The 26290-nt window shown below is 38.1% G+C and overlaps 1 pseudogene; it reads right to left on the reverse strand.

Moving 5' to 3' along the window:
- The window catches only part of LOC103072018 (60S ribosomal protein L7a-like), a 32221-nt pseudogene extending 12794 nt beyond the window's left edge, over positions 1-19427 (reverse strand).
- Between the last annotated feature and the right edge of the window lie 6863 nt (positions 19428-26290).

Raw genomic sequence — 26290 nt, forward strand, 5'->3', positions numbered from 1 at the left:
AAGAGAGTGGACGTGCATCTCAGACAATGTAGATGCTGCCAGGCATGAGAGGGCCTGAGAAAGTATTTGTCCAGTTTCTGGTGACATTCTTTACAGGGTGAGTTAGATCAAATTCCACTGAAATTTTATCTTATAAATATTGCATGAAGCCCAGAAGTAGCCAAATCAGTGGTGAAGCAGGACAAGGCGAGGTGATTTCTCCCCTGACAGAGGTCCCAGGGCAGGAAAGGAGCAGAAGATGGAGATAGAGCTGACTGTTTAATGATGAATGCGGTAATCTTTTTCTTTAATGTACAATATTATATGACTGAGAAAAGGGGAAATGATGAGCCTTGGCTTCTCATACCGACAGGGAAAAGGAAATATTTCTTTCACAGGGTCATGTGCCCACACCCACGCTGGTTGTCAGAATTAAGATTTAATAACAATAAAAATATTGCTCTTGTGATTTGACCATGGTGGTGAAGATGATGTTAACCAGACATCCAGGAGGACAAATACAGTGCATACATCCACAACTAAAGAAACCAAGAGATGTCTTTCACACCAGAGAACAAACTATGAGGAAAGGGTAGGCAGAGGAAGGGAAGGTCACACAAGGTTGCTGAAGAAGCAGAGAGGACAAGATGCAGACCTTGAGAAAGCTCACAAAGCAAAACCAACAACTGAAGAATGGAAGGAAGAGAGCAGACCTGTGGTGGAGGTGGAAGCTGCCCTGAATCCATGCTGATACAAAGAGGATAAAAGAAAAGTGGACAGTAAGAGACATCACGCAGATACACCCTATTTGTAGGAAGCGGTCTGCCAATGGAGAAGTGAGAGGAGACATACTCTGCATGATGAGCAATGCTGCTGCTACCAATCTGAGTGACTGGGAAGAATAGCACTAAGTTCACTCTCATATAAAATTATACATCATAAAAGAATTTCTGCTAGCCTAAAACATGGCTATTGTCCTTATTTCCATGAGCCTCCTGAAAATGGTAGGTCTAGGAGGAATTTAACTTATATATGTGCAATGATCAAAAAAGTACCCACCTAAAAGTGTATTCAAAACAATTCTCAATAGACTATTAGTGGAGGAAATTCAGCAGCACATTAAGAGTACAATAATACAAAATAATCTACTGGTCTTTATTCTAGTAGTATAAGTATGGCTCACTGATAAAAATATATTAACATAATTCACTATAATAATTTGTTCAAAAGTAAAAATTTCAACGCCCATTATTTATAAGAAAAATAATTAAACCATGGTAAGCGAAAGATAAGCCTTTAATATGTCTTTATCAAACTAAAGGCCTGAATTATACAAAGTGAGAAGCTGCGGAAATTTTCCTCTTGAAAACTGAGATGACCACTATCAGTGGAAAAAGAATTGAGGTATAAAAAGTGGAAAGGATATGGATACAAGTATCATTAGTTGCAGATGATATGATCATTTACTCAGAAAACTCAAGAAACTCAAAAAATCATTAGAAGTAATCAAATCACTAAAATCTATGTATCGGTAGCTATATCTGCATCATATATTAAAACAAGAACAAGTCGGTATAATGAAAGCAGCAGTTACAAAAAAGAAAGTAAATTATCAAAGACCAAATGTTATAAGAAATATGAAAACCCATATTAAGAAAACTTTAAAGCACTATTTAGGTACCCAAAGACTTAAAGAAAATATATATCATAATCTTAGATAAGAAAACTCAATGTCATCAAGCTACCAACTCTTTCTAATTTAACCTGTGAATTTATAACTTTCTCAAGAAAATGACTAGGGCTTAAAAAAATAGACAAACAAATTCTAAAGTTGATATAGAAAAATCAACAAGGAAAAATATCCACGTAATATCTGAGTGAGGTTAATGAATTGCATTATAAAGCCTAATTGATTACTATAGTGTCTTATTGTGAATGGATAGATAGATCAAAGAAAGAATATATAAATAGAACCAAATACATGAAGGATTTTGTTTTAGGGCACTTCTCTCAGTAGAAAAAATAGAAATTATTTAGTAAATGGTGATGAGGGAATTGGTTAGCCGTCTAACCAACACTGTATCACTGTATCACTCTGCAATAAAATTCAGATGGACCAAAATTTTAAGTGTGAAAAGTAGAACCGTGAAATTACAGTTTGTGTACTAGTAGAAAAGGCATTTCTAAATCAGATACAAAATCCAGGAAAAATAATTGGAAAAGCTGACTATTTGAAATATATAAACCCGAAAATGTCTACATGGTAAAAATTATCATACAGATAAAGACAAAAATAAAATATAGAAAAGTAATAAACTATGGTCTTTAATGTTTAAAGCACATCATGCTAAGTGAAATAAGTCAGACAGAGAAAGACAAATACCATATGATTTCACTTATATGTGGAATCTAAAAAGCACTACCAAACAAAAATCCCCTACTTCCTAGATACAGAGAACAGATTGGTGGTTGGTAATTACCAGAGGGGTGGGTGAAATGGGTGAAGGGAGTCAAAAGGTACAAACTTCCAGTAATAAAATAAGTCATGGGATGCAATGTACAGCCTGGTGACTATAGTTAATATTACTGTATTGTATATTTGGAATTTGCTAAGAGAATAAATCTTTAAATTTCTCATCACAAGAAAAAATAATTTTGTAACTACATATGGTGATGGATGTTAACTAGACTCATTGTTGTGAACATTTCACAATATATACAAATATTGAACCATTATGTTGTACACCTGAAACGAATATAATGTGTCAATTATACCTCAATAAAAAAATTTTTTTAAAGCAATAAGGTATGGCCCTTAACGTTTAAAGAACATTAATACAAATCAATACAAAAATTTCAAAATGTCTAAGTGAATAAATAATTATATATAGTCTTTGGTTGAACCATATACTATTCTAAGTGCTCTACATTACATATACTATCTCACATAATTTCCCAACAATACTACTACTGTACAATACTACTACTATCCCATTCTACATATGAGACAAGAAGTTAAGTAACATGCCCAAGATGACACATATATTGAGTGACAGGACTGGTATTTGAATCCAGGAGAACCGTATTCCAAGTTCAGAGTTTGACCACCATACTATGCTGTCTCACCATGATATGATAATTAGTCTTATAATGAGAATGAGGCAGCTCCCCAGGTAGCAGTTGGAACACTCCTCAGGATGTAAATTTAAATGGAAAAGGCAAAGTTCAGAATATGTATATAGATTCCACCATTAGTGTAAAATAATTAATGGACTATAGACACACACATGTATATACTTAATTCTGCATAAATTATTCTTGGAAATATACTGAAAAAAAAAAAAAACCTGGTACTTGGAGAGATAACTGGGTAGGTAAGGGTATACAGGAGTAAGGGGGACATTTTGCTGCATGCTGCTCTATGTTTTTGAAAGTCGTGCCATGTCGTGTATTAACCGTTGAAAATAATTAAATATTTTTCTAAAATAACACATATTTAGTGTTTAGTGCACTGCATGGTTTATTGCAATCACACTCTTTGTAGTGAAAGTGCTTGTAAAGAGTGAAATGGCCAAATGTTTACACGTAGACAAAGAGAGAAGGCTTGAGCTAAATGGCTGTTAACAGCACTTTAGCTTTTTCCCCCAGTAGCACAAAGACAGTTCAGAGCTGGGTCTAGAGTAGACAGTGAATAAACACTACCCAGGTGCCAGAAAGCTCAGTGCCCAACGTAAAGCTGGTCACACTAACTCCCTTAACCCTTAAGTTGACTCATTTGAGTTTTCCTTCCTCCCTTGGTTCTCACGTTCTGTGTCTACTGTATTCATTTTACTGTTATTTCCTACATTGTAAACTTCAAATCATTTTGGAGTGACAGACTATTCATAGTTAGCATATACAAAAGCATAATTTTAAATGTTTGCTTACCAAAGCATTTCCATAAAATGGAACAAGAGAATTTGTCGCTCTCACCAGGCATCGGCACTCACTTTCCATTTAACTTAGTGAAATCACTCACCTGTAACAGTCTGTAATTTGCTGCTTTTACCAAAGCATTTTGTTTCTTTCCAGTGTTTTTGAAGTAGTGAATCAATTCATCTCCCTGAACATGAGCAGCTCTAAACTAAATGATCGACCAGTGCGCTCCTTAAAGCTTAACTTGGAAATGATAGTCACTTTCTAACACCACCACAAAATAACAAGAACCTACCTTAATGCAAAGGCTGAAATGTAACGAAGGCTTTGTGGTGCTATTTATAAATTGCTTAAGCATCTGCCCGCCAACCTGACTTTCATGTATTCTCAGGCTGCTGAATTACGTCTTTGTACACGGTAAGAAAGCACGTCTAACATTTTTTACGTAGGGGAGATAAACCCTGTTTGTGAGCTCTTCAGTGAATGAGACTGAACTCAGTACTTGTTTATGGCCCCCAAGATTGTTCACCAAGCCTGAAATGTATCCAATAATTACCCGGTAGCAGTAGAAGCTGGAGCTGTGCTTTGTGTGCCATTGGCTCAAGTCAATTATAACTTCTTTCAAACTGCTCCATCAACTCCTGCAAATTGTAGCATATAATCTCCGTGACAGAAAGGAGGCTCATCTTTCACTTACATTGCACTTTTTCCAAAGCCTAAAGGTAGAAAATCCTGCCTTGACTGATTATAAATATCCCTCCCCTCAGGATATGACTGAGAGACCTAAGGATGTCTGCTTTTCTCCCTCTTCATTGAAAGGGAGTTGCCATTCAATTAAATTGAATTTTCCTTTCATTTTCTATGGATGAGTTTACTTAGTACCTCTGCAGGCACATGGAGACATCCGGGTTGCTGCCTGTCTGACTACTCAAGGCAGCACTGTCGTTTCACCAACCGAGTGGAAGCTTCAGGATCAAGCTGGGACCGAGTCATTGTATGTAGAGCTTTATAATTTTCCCTGTTGTCCTCATTCTACTTCCTAACCACCAGGAAGCTTATTCCGGGCCCCATTCAGACTTGGATCATCTAGGTTGTTCCTTACCCATTAAAACTTACCAGTCTTGCTTCTCATTCTTTCAGATTTACTAGACGTTAGCGACTTACTCCATTCTGGCCAAGGTTAAAGAAAAGAATTAGCTGCTCGTCAGCTATACTAACAGAAAGGCCTCTGAGTTGCTTTTGAACAACCAGGGCATGGAAACCGCTAAACCATTAGAATGACTGCACTCTGGAAATTGAAAAAGACGTTAGAAATTGTGTATTCTCCACATCCCATAAATTAGGAAATTGATGCTCAATGTAACCACCTAGAGAGTTAGTTAGTTGAAGATCTGAAACCAAAACTCAGGTCTCCTTTTCTTTCCATACTGATTTGCTGACTGCAGATCTTCAATAGTTTTTGAGGGTTTGAATTGCAAGATAACCCAAAAGTGAATCATTGCTGTTTGAGTCTCTGGCATATGTCTATCATATAATAAAAGGTATAATATAAAAATAGACTATATATATATATATATATATATATATATATATAAATAGACTATATATCTGATTTATGTGTATGTTTCTACAACAGAATAATAGACGATATCTACTAGATAATAAAGAACATGGAGCATGAGATAAAAATTGTCATGTGCATTCTTGTGGGTGAAGAGGACTCGCGGGAAGCAGAGTCCTTTCTCTTCACTGGGGTGTGCCATGCAAAAATATTTACACTATGGATCATCCCCTTTTATTTTAACCAGATAAAATTGGTTTGAAATAACCAACGTGTTTATTTTTGAAAAGAGAATTTGTTGCCTTCTCCAAGCATCAACATTAAGGCTGTCCACTCAGCTCTGTGAAATCGTTCACCTGTAATAGTCACAATTTGCATTTTTACAAGGACTGGAAGAGGAAATATCACAAAAGGCTTAGCTTCTTCTTAGGGAGGGCAGAAGAGTGACAATTTAAGAACATAGACTTCAGTGTTAAATAGACGTGGTTTTGAGTCCTAGTTGCGCTATTTATTAACTAAGACATCTTGAAATTTTCTTCTTTAGGGTTGCATTGTTGGTGAAAGAGTCATCATAAAGAAAACCACTTTGTAGAAGTTTTCTAAAGATGAATGAGGTAACGAATGAAAGTGCTTAGCTCTTTGCCTGAGTCATAGTAAGCCCTGAATGAATATAGCGTATTCTAACCAAAGGGGCTGTGGGAAAGGGAAGGAGCTGTTCCAGGTTTGTTTAGGTGGTAGGGAGTATTGGAGAAAGTAAGCTGTCTTGAATATATATAATAGGACAATAGCAGATGGGGCCCTAGAATGTCATGTCTAGTGTCAGTAATAGATAAGTCATCTCCAAAATCACCCTGAATCCTTTCTAACTGATCTCTAGTCGTTTTACATAGTTTCTCATCAGTGCATTTTCCCATACAGTCCAGACTACCTGAAATGCTTTCCACTTCTCATTGCCACCCCAGCTCTCGTGGTAAGGCTATCTTTTTTTTTTTTGGTTACCCCAGGGCAGTTTGCGGGACCTTAGATCTCTGACAAGGGATCAAACCCATGCCCCCTGCATTGGGAGCGTGAAGTCTAAAACCCTGGACCGCCAGGGAAGTCCCTCATGGTAAGGTTACATATTCTTCAGTCTCTGGTCATCCTCCTGTTTCCAAGTCCATCTCCTCAGTGAACTGAGCTCTTTAAGGGAACAGGCTATGGCAATTATAAAGGTTTTAATGTTATGCATATTTTTATTCCTAATACTTAGAAGAGTGTCTGATATATAATAGGTATCCAAACATTATTTGACGAATAAATGTATGAATGTACCACTCACTGCTCAGCCTACCTGGATTAGAACCCCTGGAAAAATTCTGCTGGAGTCCTTCTTTCTAAAGTGAAGAGCTATCCCATTTGCTCTTGAACGGGTGTGACCAAGCACTGGGTATTCTGAGTGTCTATTTTTCCAACAAGTATACCGCCCCAAAAACAACAACAACAAAAAAAAAAATTAAAAGAAAAAACCGGATGGTCACCTTTTTCACTGAATGTGACAAAGTGGTGTATTCTAAGAAACAACCCTTTCTAATAACCCAGTCAAAGTAGAAAAAGAAATCTAGTGCCTAACCAAGTTCAAGGACAAACTCTACTCAGTCTCCAAAGTTCACCCACTTATTTAGATGGACTGTGTATTATATAATACTATTGTAGCACTGTCAAATTTCTTGGATCTAATAATGTTCTCCATCTTCTAATACATTAATATCTGCAAGTCTATTCCGAGAGACTTCTTTACCATTTTGAGTAAGTTCCTCATCTATGCCATGGCTCAATGTTCTTATCTATAAAATAGACATAATAAAAGAGCCTATTATGTCTTCATAGGGAGGGTCTGAGGAAGAAATTAGTGATAAAAGTAAGACATTCAAAACAGCACAATGAACAATTAATAAAAGTTAAATATGATTATATTAAAATATTTTACATTAATTTAGGGGATTTTATGGTTATAGTTACATAATTAGACGTGTGTAAATAAGTGATTCTTGTAAACATTGGAAAATTCCTCCAAGAACTGAAGAAATTTACTTTAAAAATAAACACTGTACCCTTACATTCCCACATACGTTTTGGATGACTTATCAGAAAGTGCATTTTCTGGATTAAGAGGTGTGGGACAGGAGGTCTTCCTTTTTGTGAATATTTCAGTCTACCAATGGCCCCCTAATAGCTTTACTCTTTCTTTCTCTTATACTTCTTCCATTTTCTCTCTTCTTACATTTCTACCCCACATGCTAGTGTAGAATTAAAATTCTATGTGATCAAAATTAGTGTATAGGAATACAAGAGATTTCTGTGCATTAATTTTGTATCCTGCTACTTTACCAAATTCATTGATTAGCTCTAGTAGTTTTCTGGTAGCATCTTTAGGATTCTCTATGTATAGTATCATGTCATCTGCAGTGACAGCTTTACTTCTTCTTTTCTGATTTGGATTCCTTTTATTTCTTTTTCTTCTCTAATTGCTGTGGCGAAAACTTCCAAAATTATGTTGAATAATAGTGGTGAAAGTGGACAACTTTGTCTTGTTCCTGGTCTTAGAGGAAATGCTTTCAGTTTTTCACCATTGAGAACAATGTTGGCTGTGGGTTTGTCATATATGGCCTTTATTATGTTGAGGTAATTTCCCTCTATGCCTACTTTCTGGAGGGTTTTTATCATAAATGGGTGTTGAATTTTGTCAAAATCTTTTTCTGCATCTATTAAGATGATCATATGGTTTTTCCCCTTCAATTTTTAATATGGTGTATCACAATGATTGATATGCATATATTGAAGAATCCTTGCATTCCTGGGTTAAACCACACTTGATCATGGTGTATGATCCTTTTAATGTGTTGTTAGATTCTGTTTGCTAGTATTTTGTTGAGGATTTCTGCATCTATGTTCATCAGTGATATTGGCTTGTAGTTTTCTTTCTTTGTGACATCTTTGTCTGGTTTTGGTATCAGGGTGATGGTGGCCTCGTAGAATGAGTTTGGGAGTGGTCCTCCCTCTGCTATATTTTGGAAGAGTTTGAGAAGAATAGGTGTTAGCTCTTCTCTAAATGTTTGATAGAATTTGTCTGTGAAGCCATCTGGTCCTGGGCTTTTGTTTGTTGGAAGATTTATAATCACAGCCACAATTTCAGTGCTTGTGATTGGTCTGTTTATATTTTCTGTTTCTTCCTGGTTCGGTCTCAGAAGGTTGTGCTTTTCTAAGAATTTGTCCATTTCTTCCAGGTTGTCCATTTTATTGGCATAGAGTTGCTTGTAGTGATCTCTCATGATCCTTTGTATTTCTGCAGTGTCAGCTGTTCCTTCTCCTTCTCCATTTCTAATTCTGTTGATTTGAGTCTTCTCCCTTCTTTTTTGGATGAGTCTGGCTAATGGTTAAGCAATTTTGTTTATCTTCTCAAAGAACCAGCTTTTAGTTTTACTGATCTTTGCTATCGTTTCCTTCATTTCTTTTTCATTTATTTCTGATCTGATCTTTATGATTTCTTCTCTTCTGCTAACTTTGGGATTTTTTGCTCTTCTTTTTCTAATTGCTTTAGGTGTAAGGTTAGGTTGTTTATTTGAGATGTTTCTTGTTTCTTGAGGTAGGATTGCCGTTTACCATTGCAACAAAAAGAAGAAAATGCCTAGGAATAAACCTACCTAAGGAGGCAAAAGACCAGTACGCAGAAAGCTATAAGACACTGATGAAAGAAATTAAAAATGATACACAGATGGAGAGATATACCATGTTTTTGGATTGGAAGAATCAACATCATGAAATTGACTATACTCCCCAAAGCAATCTACAGATTCAGTGCAATCCCTATCAAACTACCAATGGAATTTTTTACAGAACTAGAACAAAAATATTCACAATTTGTATGGAAATGAAAAAGACCCCAAATAGCCAAAGCAATCTTGAGAAAGAAAAATGGAGCTGGAGGAATCAGACTCCCTGACTTCACACTATATTACAAAGCTACAGTCATCAAGACAGTATGGTACTGGCACAGAAACATAAATATAGATCAATGGAATAGGAGAGAAAGCCCAGAGATAAACCCATGCACATATGGTCACCTAATTTATGACAAAGGAGGCAAGAACATACAATGGAGAAAATACAGCCTCTTCAATAAATGGTTCTGGGAAAACTGGATAGCTACATGTAAAAGAATGAAATTAGAACACTCCCTAACACCATACACAAAAATAAACTCAAAATGGACTAAAGACCTAAATGTAAGGCCAGACAGTAGAAAACTCTTAGAGGAAAACATAGGCAGAGCACTCTATGACATAAATCACAGCAAGATCCTTTTTGACCCACCTCCTAGAGAAATGGAAATAAAAACAAAAATAAACAAATGGGACCTAATGAAACTTCAAAGCTTTTGCACAGCAAAGGAAACCATAAACAAGATGAAAAGACAACCCTCGGAATGGGAGAAAATATTTGCTAACGAAGCAACTGACAAAGGATTAATCTCCAAAATTTACAAGCAGCTCATGTAGTTTAATATCCAAAAAACAAACAACCCAATCCAAAAATGGGCAGAAGACCTAAATAGACACTTCTCCAAAGAAGGTATACAGATTGCCAACAAACACATGAAAGAATGTTCAACATCACTAATCATTAGAGAAATGCAAATCAAAACTACAATGAGGTATCACCTCACACCAGTCAGAATGAATATCAGAAATTCTACAAACAATAAATGCTGGAGAGGGTGTAGAGAAAAGGGAACTCTCTTGCACTGTTGGTGGGAATGTAACTTGATACAGCCACCATGGAGAACAGTATGGAGGTTCCTTAAAAAAACAAAAATAGTACTACCATACGACCCAGCGATCCCACTACTGGGCATTACCCTGAGAAAACCATAATTCAAAAAGAGTCATGTATCACAATGGTCATTGCAGCTGTATTTACAATAGCCAGGACATGGAAGCAACCTAACTGTCCATTGACAGATGAATGGATAAGGAAGATGTGGAAAATATATACAGTAGAACATTACTCAGCCATTAAAAGAAACGAAGTTGAGTTATTTGTAGTGAGGTGGATGGACCTAGAGACTGTCATACAGAGTGAAGTAAGTGTGAAAGAGAAAAACAAATACCGTATGTTAACACATATATATGGAATCTAAAAAAAAAAAAAAAGGTTCTGAAGAACCTAGGGGCAGGACAGGAATAAAGATGCAGACCTACAGAATGGACTTGAGGACACGGGGAACGGGAAGGGTAAGCTGGAACGAAGTGAGAGAGTGCCATGAACATATATACACTACCAAATGTAAAATAGATAGCTACTGAGAAGTAGCCACATAGCATAGGAAGATCAGCTCGGTGCTTTGTGACCACCTAGATGGGTGGGATAGGGAGGGTGGGAGGGAGAAGCAAGAGGGAGGGGATGGGGGATATATGTATACGTATAGCACATGCACTTTGTTATAAAGCAGAAACTAACACGACATTGTAAAGCAATTATACTCCAATAAAGACGTTAAAAAAACATCTTCCCTGGTGGCGCAGTGGTTGAGAGTCTGCTCGCCGATGCAGGGGACACGGGTTCGTGCCCCGGTCCGGGAGGATCCCACATGCCGCAGAGCGGCTGGACCCGTGAGCCATGGCGGCTGAGCCTGCGCGTCCGGCCTGCGCGTCCGGAGCCTGTGCTCCGCAACGGGAGAGGCCACAACAGTGAGAGGCCCGCGTACCACAAAAAAACAAACAAAACAAAACAAAAACTATGTGATCAAGAACATAATAAATGGCTTAAGTCTGAAACTCTTACATGCTGCTTCTTGCTAGAGCATCCTTTCTCCCTCCACCCCTCCCGCCCGCAGGTAAATTGTTCCCCGATCTCCAGCTGCCACCTTGACAAAAACTGAACCCCAGAGTCTGGCATGTAGACCTATAATTTCCCATTTTATTTTTCAATCTCAGCATGGTGCTCCCTGGTGCCAAGCATTTCCCACTTTGAAATGAAATAGACCGCTGCAGAATTCTCTTACAATTGGTCCCTCATCCTGGTGAAGAGACTGAATAGAACAGTGGAAAAAGCTTACAGGATGATTGGGGAATAATATTCAGTGCTAGGAGGAGCTCCTGAGGTGAATGCCAAGATGATTGTTTTGTTCAAAGGGCAGTGAGTCATGTCCCCAGGGAAAGGAAGGAAAATGAATTCTTCGAAGAAAAAAGATTTTACTTTTGGAGTCAATTTTCATTTTATTTGGCCAGGCCAACTTTATTCCATTTTTTATTTATTTAACTTGTTTTCTGAGAGATCCGGTTGATCTAGGATGACAACACATTCAACTATATAGTTTGAGGTTCGGATTGGTGCAGAAGTGACAATTCAATTGTTCATGAGATCCAACCTCAGAATAAAATGGCGTGAGCAATCTACTTTCTCTTAGTGTTTCAATCCCTTTTCAACCCAGTCACAACTGGGCTTTATTTTTGACATCAAATTCACAACCAAAGTACTAGAACACTTTCTTCTTTCTTTTTTTTTTTTTTTTTTTTATTTTCTCACTATATATTTGCTTGAATTTTCTAGAATTTTATATGAATACAGTCAGAGAGTATTCTTTCAGTCACAATAATTAAGATTCATCCATGTTGTGTTATGTATTAATAATTAATTTTTATTGCTAAGTAGTATTCCATTGTATTGCTATACCATGATTTCTTTTTTTTTTTTTTTTTTAACATCTTTATTGGGGTATAATTGCTTTACAATGGTGTGTTAGTTTCTGGTTTATAACAGAGTGAGTCAGTTATACATATATATATGTTCCCATATCTCTTCCCTCTTTGTCTCTCTCTTCTTTCTTTTTATCATTGGGCAATGTTTCCAGGCTCAAACACAGGCAGAAGATGCACCAAATGATGTCAAAATAGAATATTATACCACAAGCAGAATGGAAGCAAATCACCCACCTATCAAGAAAGTTGCTATTACACTGTAGTTTTGCCTGACTAAAGGTACTGAAAAATGTGTCTCAAGGGAATGCTTTTGGGTCACAAGTAACACCAGAGCTTCTGCTCAAAGAGATTATGATACTCATTAACCTCACGTGCCACCACCCATGTCTTTTCGAATGCTTTCCTTTTGGGTTGTTTTTTCACACCTATTACAAAATATAAAAACCAAAGTAAGCTGCTTTCACTCAGTTCAGAAAGGAAAGTAAGGAAGAAAGGACACCAGTATGGAAAAAAAATAATAAAGCTTTGCTTAGGTATACACTTTTACTCATTTATTCATGCAGTAAATATTTATGGAGGACTTACTATGCCAAGTGTGGTAGTAAGTACCGGTTTATACTGGGGAAAAAGACAGACAGGATTCCTGCCTTATGAAATATTCATTTGTCAGCAGAGGGGGAACGGACAATAAACAAATAAGTCCCCGTACATGTCAGATTTTAGATGATAGATTCTCAAAAATAAGCACCGTGAAGAAAATAAGACAGAGTGATGTGAAGTGGGGAGAAAGGGGAGGGAGAGGAACCTCCGATTAGGATGACCAGTTCTCCCTGAGGTCATGTTCAGCTGAGACTAAGTTTAAGGAGCCAAATGCACAAAATCCAGGCACACAGTGTTCCCAGTGGAAGGGACGGCAAGTGAAAAGCTCTGAGGAAAGAAAGCTCTTGGCCTTGGTGTCTGGAGCAGAGCCAGCTACAGGGGAAGCAGTGTGGGAAGAAATCTGAGACGTGGCCAGGGGCTGAATTGCACAGCCCAAGGGAAGAGTACAGCCATAATTTTCCCTGTTTGTGAAAGGGGAGGAGGGCAGAAAATTCAGCAGAATAGGAAGTGTAGCCTAAAGGTGTGTAAAGATCATGCAAAGCAGAGGACAAACGAGGTCATCAGATGCTGCTCTAGCTTTGAATCCATCTCTAAAAATAGGACATCACCGCCTTGAGCAAAGTCACTTAGCAAATCTGTAACCCTCTTAACCATGTAGATATCAGGCTCTCCTTGCTCCGGTGTACTGGAAAGACAATATCCTAAAACGCTGTTTGAAAATATGTTCACTGTGGTTATAATGAGTAAAATATACAGGTATGAAGCAAAGAGTGGAAGAGCATGTGCCAAAGGAAACTTTCATTCAGACGGTACTATAAGGAAATGCTTAGTTGTCTCTTGAATGTTATAATAACATTTTTAGAGTAAGGAAAACCCATTTTTGGCTTTTACGGTATCAAAGCATACATTCGCAACTAGGAAAAGAAGCTTTCAATACTTGAAAAATAGAAAGCAACTTTGGTTTTTATTCAAAGTATGTCATTTGGTCTAGGTAACATAAAGCACCATGAGATATAATGCTGGTAATTTGAATTAATAGGTTATCACTTTACAGAAGCCTAAGAGATTTCGAGAGAAGGGACAGGATTAAATGAGCACCCAGCTGTCCATCAGTTAATTGAGTCCTTTAAAGTATTCAGTAAGTGTTAGATACTGTTATAAAGAGTCTCAGTATGAACCAGTCACAGGCAAATAAGACACATGATGCCTGCTTTATGAATTTTGAGCTCAGCATGTTTTCCAACTGGCTTATATTCCTTAGGAGGTAAGTTGTTCCCCAAATAATTAAGCATCTTTAATGTGTTTTTGCAATCTGGCCTAATGATGTGACAGAGGAAATGGTCAAAGCATCATATGGCCTATGGATATGAAAATTTCCCAAGTGGCTAGCTGTCCTTCTGTCAAAACTTCTTTAAATTGTTTATCAACTTGTGTGTTTAATATATAAGTTTTTGGAACTCTGAATTATTTTAGATATATTTTTTAATATTTCTATCCAAGAGTAGGAGTTCTCAATAGGTGTAAGATTTTGAACAATGGTTTCTTAGATATGACATCAAAAGGACAAGCAACAAAAGGAAAAATAAATAAAAATTTCATCAAATTAAACATTTTTGTTATTCCAAGTACATCATTACCAAAGTGAAAAGACAGTCTTCAGTCTAAGATAAAAGATTTTCAAATTATACATCTGATAAGGGGCTTGTACATCGAATATATAAAGAACACTTACAACTCAATAATAAAAAGACAACCCTATTTGAAAATGAATAATAGACATTTCTCTAAAGAAGATATACAAATGGCTAATAACCACATGAAAATGTTCTCAATATTATTTGCATTGGCATTAGGGAAATACAAATCAAAACCACAAAGAGATGTCACTTTATACTCACAGGATGACTATTGTCAAAAAGTCAGACAATAATGTCAAGGAAGTGGACAATTTGGAACCCCTGCACACTGCTGGTGGGAATGTAAAATGGGGCAGCCTCTTTGGAAATAGTCTAGTAATTCCTCAAAATATTAACCATAAAGGGGACTTCCCTGGTGGTCTGGTGGTTAATACTCCACACTTCCAATGTAGGGGGCACGGGTTCAGGGTTTGATCCCTGGTCAGGGAATTAAGATCCCACATGCCATGTGGCATGGCCAAAAAAAAAAAAAGGTTAAACATAGAGTTATGACATGACCTATAAGCTTCATTTCTAGGTATCTAAGAGAAATAAAAACATGTCCACATAAAAACACAGGTATGTATGTTCATAACAGAATTATTCATAATAACCAGAAATGAAAAGAATCCTAATGAGAATCAATGGATAAATGAAATGTGGTACATCCATATAATTGAACATTAGTTGGCAATAAAAAGAAATAAAGTACTGATTCATGCTATAATATGCATGAACCTTGAAAACATCATGCTAAATGAAATCAGCCAGTCACAAAGACCACCTATTGTATGATGCCATTTATATGAAATGTCTAGAATAGGCAAATCCAGGGAAACAAAAGGAGATTAGTGGTTGCCTAAAGGTGGGGATGGGGCGATCTGAGGAGAAATGAGAGTGATTGTTAATGTGTATGCACTTTCTTTGTGGGATGATGATATGGTCTAAAATTGAGTGTGGTAATGGTTACACAACTCTGTGAATATGCTTAAAACCATTCAATTGTACACTTTACAAGGGTAAATTATAGGATTACATGGTATGTAAATTATATTTCAATAAAGCTGCCATTTTTTTAAAGTAAATGTTCTTAACAGAGATTATTGTACTATATGATTCCTATCCCGGCATATTTCTCCCCCAAAATGGAAGATTTCTAATGTACTAAGAAAGAAATGGTCAAGTAATAAGACCAGAATTAACTGATCTCTCACTGAGCTTCATATGCTGCTAATTAAGCCCTCAACGTGGATGTGGAATCTAAAGGGGACAAAAATTAAACAATTTTCCAAAATATACGATGGTGACAAAAGTAAAATTTACTCTTGCAGTATATTAACTCAATTACTATATTTACTAGGACTCTAGAATTATAGCTTCAGAGGACACTTCAGCAATCACCTCATCAAACTTCCACCTTATAAAATAGGGAGAGACCCAGAAAAGTTCGATCGTTTGCCCTCAGGTCACAGAATAAGTGATAGATGGAGCAAGGAATAAAAGTCAGATCTTCTGAATTCCAATCCAGTAGAAGGTCAATTAGATTATTTGTTTAATACGTAAGTGTCTTAACAGGTTCAGCCATTATTTTAAAAGGAAAAAGAATGTCTTTCCTAAAGTAGTGGTTTATCTTAAAGACAAACACTAGATTTAATGCATACAATATATTAAATTTAGTGTTCCATATTAAAAGAAAAGCTAGAATTTCTTTCTACCAGGAGTGGTCAAGAATGTTATCCTGGTGAATTCTGGCATGTGGGATTAAAGCCAAGGACAAAAATTTATGTCCCCAGACACAGGTAAGGGATGAGAAATGGGTTGTGAGTATCCCTAGAGAGGGTTCTTTTAGGTCTTGGGCAAATCATCACTTACAATCTGTTCATACTCTCTTGTCCCTTCTATACCCTGGGTTTCCAGAAAACCTCAAAATGGCAAAAATATCAAATGAGGTAGGGCAAGAAAGCCACAAAGAGAGTAAGAAGCTGATAAAAGACAACAGCATTGGGCTTCCCTGGTGGCACAGTGGTTGAGAGTCCGCCTGCCGATGCAGGGGACACGGGCTCGTGCCCCGGTCCACGAAGATCTCACATGCCGCGGAGCGGCTGGGCCCGTGAGCCATGGCTGCTGAGCCTGCATGTCCGGAGCCTGTGCTCCACAACGGGAGAGGCCACGACAGTGAGAGGCCCACATACCTCAAAAAAAAAAAAAAAAAAAAAAGACAAAAGCATTCTTTTGCCTACTTTGTGATTGGGGTGAGAAAGAATGGCTGTGGATGAGCCTCCATGTTCTCCTATTTCCTGTGGTCTAGATAGTTTCTCAAGGTACGGACCAGCATCACTTTGTTAAAAAAGCAGACTTCAACCCCATCTCATCCCAGACCAATCAGAATCTGCATTTTCACAAGATTTCCAGGTGATAGGGGTGCACATTAAAAAATCAAGAAGACCTGGAGAGCCATGGGGTCTCCATCAGTTGTTTCGCTGAAGCACTGCCCAGGTGTCTGCATCTTGGGGGGCCAGGTGCCCATGGAGGCTTAAACAATTGGTTAGCATCTCTACATCCTTGGGCAGTTCTAGCTTCTGGGTTTGCATGAAAGTCATCCACTGTGGCTCCAACCAGAAAAGAAGCTATGCTTGTAGTAAGAAGTGTTAAGTCAGCTGGCTACTAACTCAACTTCCAGTCCCAAGTAATTCTCCAGTTTTCTCCCTCTCTCTGTTTAAAAGCTCCTAACGAGTTCCTGTAGCATCTCAGTGAATACATTTTCATTACATTTCTGTGCTTTCATCCATGCAAAATAAGGAAGTTCTCCTTTCTCCGAAATGAATGTCATATCTCCTGTCAAACTCCTCATTTTCACAAGTTCAGACTAATTATGGCTGCAGATGGTACCGCTAAATAAAGTTCTCTGTTGTGGACACTTAATCAGATCAGTATTCCCAATAGAAATGTCTGTCTTGTGGTAAAACCTGTTGCTGTGCGTTAGTTGAGATTTTAAAGTTATGTTGAGTTCTTTTTCCTAATTTTATTCCAAGCCAAAGATTGCTATGGAAACTCGTGTGCAGGCTTAGAAATATCTCTTTAGGATTTCTGTTGTCTAAATACTAAAGAAAATATTGACATCCCATTAGCATTTAAACACTACATGGCTTGTACAGAGGAGCAAACAGCAGAGTGTGTAAAATCACATGCAAGTTCAGCTGACCAGTCACTGTATGAATGCTCATTTTCCCCATCTACAGTTCGTCTAGAACCCTTCTTCCAATCGCTAAACTGTCTTGTGACAATCTCATTATTCTCCAGCATCTCCACCAGAGGGCAAGTGGCTCAGAGGAAAAAAAAGAAAAAAGAAAAACAAACAACGGCAAAAAAAAAACAGTTAACGTTCTTTGGGAAAAACTGCCTTTCTGAGTAATGTTTTACTGTAGAAGGTGAAATCCAAGGGCTAAAATGTATCTTTAGGTGGTCACAGATTCTCCATTGTTCTTTCTTTCCTCTCATTGTTCACCTAAGCAATAAAGATCTGTCTTCTATGACTTAAAAAATCAGCATCAATGGCACTTAACTGTATCATATTTCAGGAAAAGATACTAAGAACTTGTTTTGTTTTTGGTTTTTTTGGCCACACACGTAGCTTGTGAGATCTTAGTTCCACTACTGAGGATCGAACCCGTGCCACCTGCAGTGGAAGAACAGAGTCCTAACCACTGGACTCATGAAGAATTCCCAAGAATTTGGTTTTGATTTTATATTTTAGTGGCATGTGATGAACAAGGAGAGACTCGAACCTCTGTACCACCTGAGAGCTCTGTATGAGAAAATGTCCAAGGTTTTCAACATAGCCAAACAAAGAATTTCCAGATTCAGAGTTACCTTCTCAGAAGTTTATTTTCAATGGGATGAATTTAGATTATGTGAGAGATAAGTGGTAATTTATACCTTAGGTGGGACTCTAAGCCAATATGAATATCCCCATTATGGGCCATGGTCAAGTGTGGTCTCTCTCATAACTGGGTGACCACTTGCTTGCTGGCTACCCCATGTACACTAGCTACCTTTACAGTTTCTATCCCCAAGACAATGGGTCCCCAGATCAAACATTTTGGTGGGGTCTTCACAAGAGCCATATTGGACAACTAAACTCTCCCAGCTGTTTCCAAACCTGTAGGGTGCCCTTAGACATTCTTACTCTCCAAAGGATGGCCGCAAGCCTGTAGAGATGTGAGTGCATAAATCCAAGTAATGTTTAATTTATCACAATATATCTTGTTGGGGGTTTTTTCCCCCTGGTAGCTAACAAAAATAGCAATGCTGAACATTGAGCAGTCTGTATTCTGTCTCATTCAGTGAGAATCAAGCTCCCTGGCTTCCATTTCATCTCTACCACTTCCTCATCAGTTGAATTTTTTAAAAGCACTCATCTCTCTGGGCTTCAGTTTCCTGTTCTACAAAATGGAGCCAAGCATTGTAGGAGAAACAGCTCTGCCTACCTGTAGAGACAGGGTCCCAGTCTGGATCCTGGGCACATCTGCCCCCAAGTGTCAGCTCTGATCAAGTCATCAAAACACTATGCTTTTCAACTATAATATAAAATAATTATTACATTTATGGAAAATACTTGCTGTGTTCTTTCATGCAAAAAAAGTGGTTCCCAGCAGTTAAACCATTTACATGTATTTCCTTTTAAGTGAGCCTGAAACTTCTGTGCCCTCAGTAGGCTCTGTGAATTGGTTGTCTTACACTGGGGACATAAGTTTGTGAAAAGAGATGGATTTGCCTTCATATAGGTTCATGGATAGGAATAAAATGTTTTCTCGTACAACAAAATGTGTAACCCTACACAGAAATATCTATGAAATATCCATGTCCATCTCCATCCCTAACCTTACCTCCACCTCCATCTCTATCTCTGTAACCTCTCTCTCCATCTACAGCTATACTTCCTTGAAGCATGCAGGTCATGCTCCCCATCCAGATTTTTTCTTTTCTGATAAAGACTCTACCTGGGAGGAACTTCCCTGGTGGTCCAGTGTTTAAGAAGCCGTCTTCCAATGCAGGGGACGTGGGTTTGATGGCTGGTAGGGGAACTAAGATCCCACATGCCGCAGGGCAACTAAGCCCACATGCCACAACTACCGAGCCTGTGCACTCTGGAGCCCACGCTCCACAACTAGAGAGAAGCCTGCGTGCCCAGAGAAGAGCCCAGCTGCCGCAACTAAGACCCAACATAGCCAAATAAATAAAATAAATAAGTTGAAAAAAAAGACTCAACCTGGAAAACTAAACTTTAAGAGTGCAGAAAACACTTAACGCAGAAGCATTTGTCACTGCTGTTAAACTAGTTTCAAGATAAAACCTTGATAAGAAATATAAATAACAACTTTTCCCATTTAACCTGAAAGGCATTTCCTACTCACTTAAATATAACAAAGTTGCTGATAATTTTACAATTGAAATTAAAATGTTGAATTTTCTGAAAATATGGTTTTTGTTTATTCTGTTTGGCAGATTGACCTGATCCCTGAATGCTGGGTACCAGGATGGGATGATTAGGTTTAACATTTAACATACACGTCTATAAAGACAGATCTGGACACAGACATATCCAGCAAGGTTTCAACTTAGGAGAAGAACATAGAACAATATTAGAAAAATAATATTTTCATGGGTAGGCATTATGGACTGATTTATGTCCCCCTCTTCCAAATCCATATGTCGAAGCCTTAATGCCAATGTAACTATACTTGGGCCTTTAAAGAGATAATTAAGGTTAAACTAGGTCATTGGGTGGGGCCCTAATCTAATATGACCAGTGGTCTTATAGGAAGAGGAAGAGATATCTTGGATGTGTATGCACTGAGGAAAGACCATGTGAGGAGACAGTGGGACCATTTACAAGCCAAAACTAGAAGTTGCAGGAGAAACCAACCCTACCACCACCTTGATCTTGGACTTTCAGCCTCCAGAACAGTGAAAAACTAAATTTCTGTTGTTTATGCCCCCCACTCTATGGTATTCTATTATGGCATCCCTAACAAACTAATACAGTAGGTTATCATCAACACGGAGCAGAGGGAAAAACTGGAAATAGAGAGTCCTTCTTTCCATTACAGACTCAGGGAATACCACTTTTAGGACCTTGAGTAAGTCTGATATGCTTATCAGTAAAATTAAAAACTTGGGCTAAGAGAACTCGTATTTATTCTTGCTCTTGTTTTGTTTTGTCCTATAATGATGATAATGAGAATAATAAGAGTAACACTTGTTTGAAGCATTCTATGAGCATAGCATTCTTCTCTCAGTGCCTTGGGACACAAGGACGCTGAAACCATTGTCCCTTACAGCTCTCTTAGGCTGCAACTCTACAACAACTGTTTACATTGTTAGCATCTCTGCAGAAATAAAGAGACTTTATTTACATAATTTTATGTATGCCTTTCAACAGCTGTACAGTGTTTCTAATCATCTACCCTTCAAAGAACACCAAGAGTTAAAAGTCTGAATATTGTCATGCCATGATTTGAAATTTCCTGTGTTCTCAACTGTACACACATACATACTCCCTCACATTGTAGAAACATGCTTTTGTATGGTGTATTTTGAAAAAAATCACCTAAACCTATTCATGAAAATGATAGCTAATATTTTATGTACTGGAAGCTTTGTTAAGCAATTTATATGCATTATCAGTTCTTTGAATCCTCCTAAATGGTGAGGTAGGGAGTATCAACTTCATTTTAAAAAAGAGAAACCAATGCTAAAATGGAACAATTCGGGAGAAAGCTAGCAAAAGGCAGAACAAAGACCTGAACAAGAAGAATCCACTTCCAAAGCATGCATGTTTAATACATTATGCAATTCTGCTTCTCTGGAAGACTTCTAATTTCTAGGATGGACTGCTTTTGGTTAATATGTAGGAACAAACCTTCAACAACAATAAAACTCAATAAATTCCATTCTAAACATCACTTCTTCCAAAAGAATGTTTAAGAAAAAGATTTTCCAATCTTTGACAGTTATCATTTAAGGATCTAAATAAGTTCACATACAGTTCTTTCTATATCCTCTACATACAAAGCCAAGCTCTCCTTGCTGTGATTTCCAACAAAACCTCCAGCTGACAGCTGCATTTAGCACTTAATCTCCATCTAAATACTGTTAGCCCTGCCAGATCCAGAATTTGCCATGGACAGAAGAAATCACCCTTCTCTACCCAGCCCTATGAACAGCCAGCCAAGATCATGTTTGAGGTAAAACTGACACCTGACTTTTACCCCAAAGAGCTGCTTACTCTGGCCACGGCTTCACCAAAAGAAACTAACATCCTTGATATGCAATATGTACCAAGTTAGTATGTGGGCCATCAGAGGACATTATGTTTCTTCCAGGTCTGAGAATGATAAGTTTGACCAAATATAGTAGTGCAACCAACCAGAATGTTCCATTTCTTTTGAAAGTTATAAAATTATTTTAAATCTACATAGGAATGTTTTAATCTGCACACTAAAATTTTCTAATTTACCTGAAAAATGATATTCCTTTAACACTATTGCCCTAGATTTCTTTTTAAATTAAAGTAATATTTTCACATTCTTTGAAAAACCAAATGGTATTAATAGGCTTAGAAGAGGAACAGCAGTACCTTATCAGATTCCATTCTACCTCCATTTTGCACTCTATTAAGGGAATCATACACAGCATCCTGCTGTCTCTTTCAAATAACATTTTCATATCCCAGCTATTTTTTGTTTGTTTGTCTTTAGACATTATACAGGATTTTCTGCTGTCAGCTCACACAACCACTACCATTCTCATTTAAGGTCAAGAGCTATGTTCTCCAAAGTCACATATCCTGTGTGGTCCAGGTTAGAGCTGCCATCACATGACCCACAGACATAGAAAACAAACTTATGGTTACCAAAGAGGAAAGGGGGGTGGGGGGATAAATTAGGAGCTTGAGATTAACATATGCACACTACTATATATAAAATAGATAACCAACAAGGACCTACTGTATAGCACAGGGAACTATGCTCAGTATATTGTAATAACCTATAAGGGAAAAGAATCTGAAAAAGAATGAATATGTGTATATGTATAATTGAATCACTTTGCACTTTACACCTGAAATGAACACAACATTGTAAATTAATTATACTTAGATTTAAAAAATAAATAAAAGTAAGAAATGTACCAGAATTGATTATTCTGGGAAGGTGGAATGGTCAGATGTGTGTACAGACATGAGCTTTAGACTGGTTCCTGCCATGTGTATAAAAAGTGTCAGGTGTCACTCAACTGCTTCAGACATATCTTAACTGCCACATTCCCACCCTCTGCAGCTGCCCCCTGAATTTTTTTTTTTTTTTTTTTTTTTTTGCGGTACACGGGTCTCTCACTGTTGCGGCCTCTCCCGTTGCAGAGCACAGGCTCCGGACGCGCAGGCTCAGCCGCTATGGCTCACGGGTCTAGGCGCTCCGCGGCATGTGGGATCTTCCCGGACCGGGGCACGAACCCCTAGTCCCCTGCTTCAGCAGGCGGACTCTCAACCACTGCGCCACCAGGGAAGCCCTGCCTCCTAACTTTTTGTAGCAGTTTTACTGATGATCTCTCTCCCACCCGCTCCAGCTCTTCCTTCAGTACTACAACCTCCTGATTCTATACAAACATTCTACGTCCAGAATTCAGAGAGAGGTTTCTGTTTTCTTGCCTGAACACTGACTGATATGGTTGTTGGTGATGGAGTTGATTCCAGGGAAATAGAGCCTTAAGGATGAGAATCTGGTTGTGGTTCTCTGATGGGACTAGATTCTAAAATAAAAGTAACAATGACCTATGTCTTGTAGCAAATGGGAAGTCATATGATCTGCAGAGGCAAAATGACTGTTAAACTATCACCTCTAGTCACCAGGAATGAAAAGCCAATTAGAAGGCTTTCATCCTTAAAAGATGAAATTGCTAACTTAATAGAATACTATAGTAGTAATTAGAGTGTAAAACTGTGAGGTTGGTTGATCGCTTCTGAGTGAGCCGGTAAATGGAGCATAAGAAAAAAAGATGAGCTCAGTACTGAAAATTTCCAGGCCATGGTTCAGATAAAGAACCAGAGTGATCCTATAACTTGCCTGAACAAATTCCTTATCTTCTGTAGCTATAGGGCCACAATTTCTGAAAAACAAAATCAAAATATGATCCTACTGGTGGACAAATTCAATTCAGAATTTTGTGGAGCCTTTTGTGTTGAGGTTAGGGCTTTGATCAGAAAGGGATGAGATTCTGAAAATTAAAATGAGATACATGAAAATTACAATGAGCTTATATGAAGATATACCTTTAATACTCAAATCCACCAGGCCACCCTTGATGGGAGGCGCAGCCCTTCCTTTCTTATCTGAGGACATTAGCCCCTCTTGTCTTAAAAACTCATATTAAACTGTCATTAATGTAGCTGACTTGCAGGGAGAGGAATAATCCTTAAGACTCACCCTCACCACCACTTGTTTCAGGACTTAAACCAGACTCATATCCCAGCAAGCTCCAATACGACAGCAATAATGTATGAGCTAGCTGGAGGTCGCATAAACATGAAAACAATTTAAGCTTTTTACAATTTATGTTGGAAGAAACCTGAATAATGTATATGAGAATGGATCCTAAAGATAGACTATGATGGAAAATTGAAAATATTGGATTGGGTTGAATGTATTGATTTGGTACACAATCCAGATAGTCTAGATTCAATGAGATAGTTTGGCAGGGTGTGGCTCTAATGGTTTTCTTGAAGACAATAGTGGCCTATGTTATATGAAGTTGCAATACCAAAAATTCCTTGGTATACTCAAGAAGAAAGGATCTAAGGATTTAGGAAGCTATCTAAAAGCTTAGGGAAATAAGAATGTTGGAGTAATATTATTATCATCACCTACTTATTTAAACTTTAATCATGGTCCCAGGATATTCCAGAAGCTACCCCGCTTCACAGAGTTTTAAGAAATACATTTGTGAGGGGAACACCAGAATCCATGAAAAGCTTTCTAGTGAATGGTATCTTTAAGCTAGGAACAAGAGTGAGATGTTGCTATAAAAATGAGGTTTCTGAATTCCATGGGATTGATGGGATTCCAGAATGGCAGGAGCCATGGGATGGGGCTTAACCTATAGAGACAAAGTGGGCATGGTTCCTGTAATGGGTACCAGGACTGAAGCTGTAATCAGAATGGTTTGACTTGCAAAGTTATTGGTGATGTCCCTGGGACAGAAATATATGGGCAGTCTATGGAAGTCTTACTTGACTTCTACAAGTGATGAACTCTTAGCCTTGTGAACAGAAATCTGACTTGAATCACCACAAAAGAATCAAGATGCCTTAGCCAGTTTCTAGACATGACCCAATTCACTAACTCAGAGTTCTCTTAATGGAAGCCTGGTTTCCCTTAAAGAAATCTCCTGATACAATGCCAAAACTTTGCATATATTTTCTTCTTAGTCTTCTCCAATGGGACCCAGAAAAACTTAACAGGGCAGTAAATTGAATAAAGGAAAATACTCATAAAATTGTGGAGTGGGGGGTAGATTACTAGACACTGACTTAACTGACTAGACTATGCTTAATTATGAGGCTTAACTGATGCTAATTCCAGGGACTCAAATAAGATTAAGGTCAAATAAGATTAAGGTCCATTGATGTCCAGAGTAGGGGCCTATGAAATCCAGGTGATGAGGGAGTTTGCCTTTGATGCAGCTCACAATAGGTCTCTTGGGTTGCTAAACCCACTGCATGGTTATTTTTCTAGTCCTGGAAAGCATTACTGCAAAAGACATACTCATCAACTGGCAGATTCCCCATATTGTTTTCCTGACAAAAAAAGTGAGGGCTATTGTAGTAGGAAAAGCCAAGTGGAAGCCTCTAGAACTGCCTCTGCCTGTCAAAATAGTAAATCAAAATCAAAACTGCCTTTCTGGAAGAATGCAGAGATCCCAACCACATCCCCATTCAATTATCCTAGTTAGCCTATGTGTAAGAGGAACGAAGTGGATTATTGAAAATTTAATCAGGACTTCTCTGGTGGTGCAGTGGTTAAGAATCTGCCTGCCAATGCAGGGGACACGGGTTCAATCCCTGGTCCCGGAAGATCCCACATGCCGCGGAGCAACTAAGCCCACGCGCCACAACTACTGAGCCTGCGCTCTAGAGCCTGCGATCCACAACTACTGAGCCCACACGCCACAACTACTGAAACATGTGCGCCTAGAGCCCATGCTCCACAACAAGAGAAGCCACCGCAATGAAAAACATGCGCACCACAACGAAGAGTAGCCAAAGACCCAACCAATAAAAAAAAAAAAAAAAATTAATCAGATGGCAAACTTAAACTGAATATGATATTCCGGATGTAGTTTCTTTGCTGGAGCAAATCAACCCAGTCTCTATTCCCAAGTATGCAGCTATTGGTCTAATGAGTGCTTTTCTCCTCTATATTAATATATACTACAACAAGTAGTTTGCAAGACAGTAATACCCTTTCACTGTACTACTCCGGGGATACATCAAACCTATAGCTCTATGTTATAATCCAGTCCAGAGACACTTTATCATCTTACATTGCACAAGAGATAATGCTAATTCGTCATATTGATGATAGCATGCTGACTGAATGTGCCGAGGAGGAAGTACACATATCCTGGTAAAACACATGCAAACCAGAGAGTAGGAAATAAATCCAACAACATTTAAGCAGTCCGCCAACTCAGTGAAACTTCTGGGGCTTGAGAGGTCTGAGGCAAGTTGAGATACATCCTCCAAAGTTGGGTACTAGATGCCAAGT

The sequence above is a fragment of the Lipotes vexillifer genome, unplaced genomic scaffold (genome assembly GCF_000442215.2).
Source record: "Lipotes vexillifer unplaced genomic scaffold, Lipotes_vexillifer_v1.1 scaffold471, whole genome shotgun sequence".
NCBI lineage: Eukaryota > Metazoa > Chordata > Mammalia > Artiodactyla > Lipotidae > Lipotes > Lipotes vexillifer.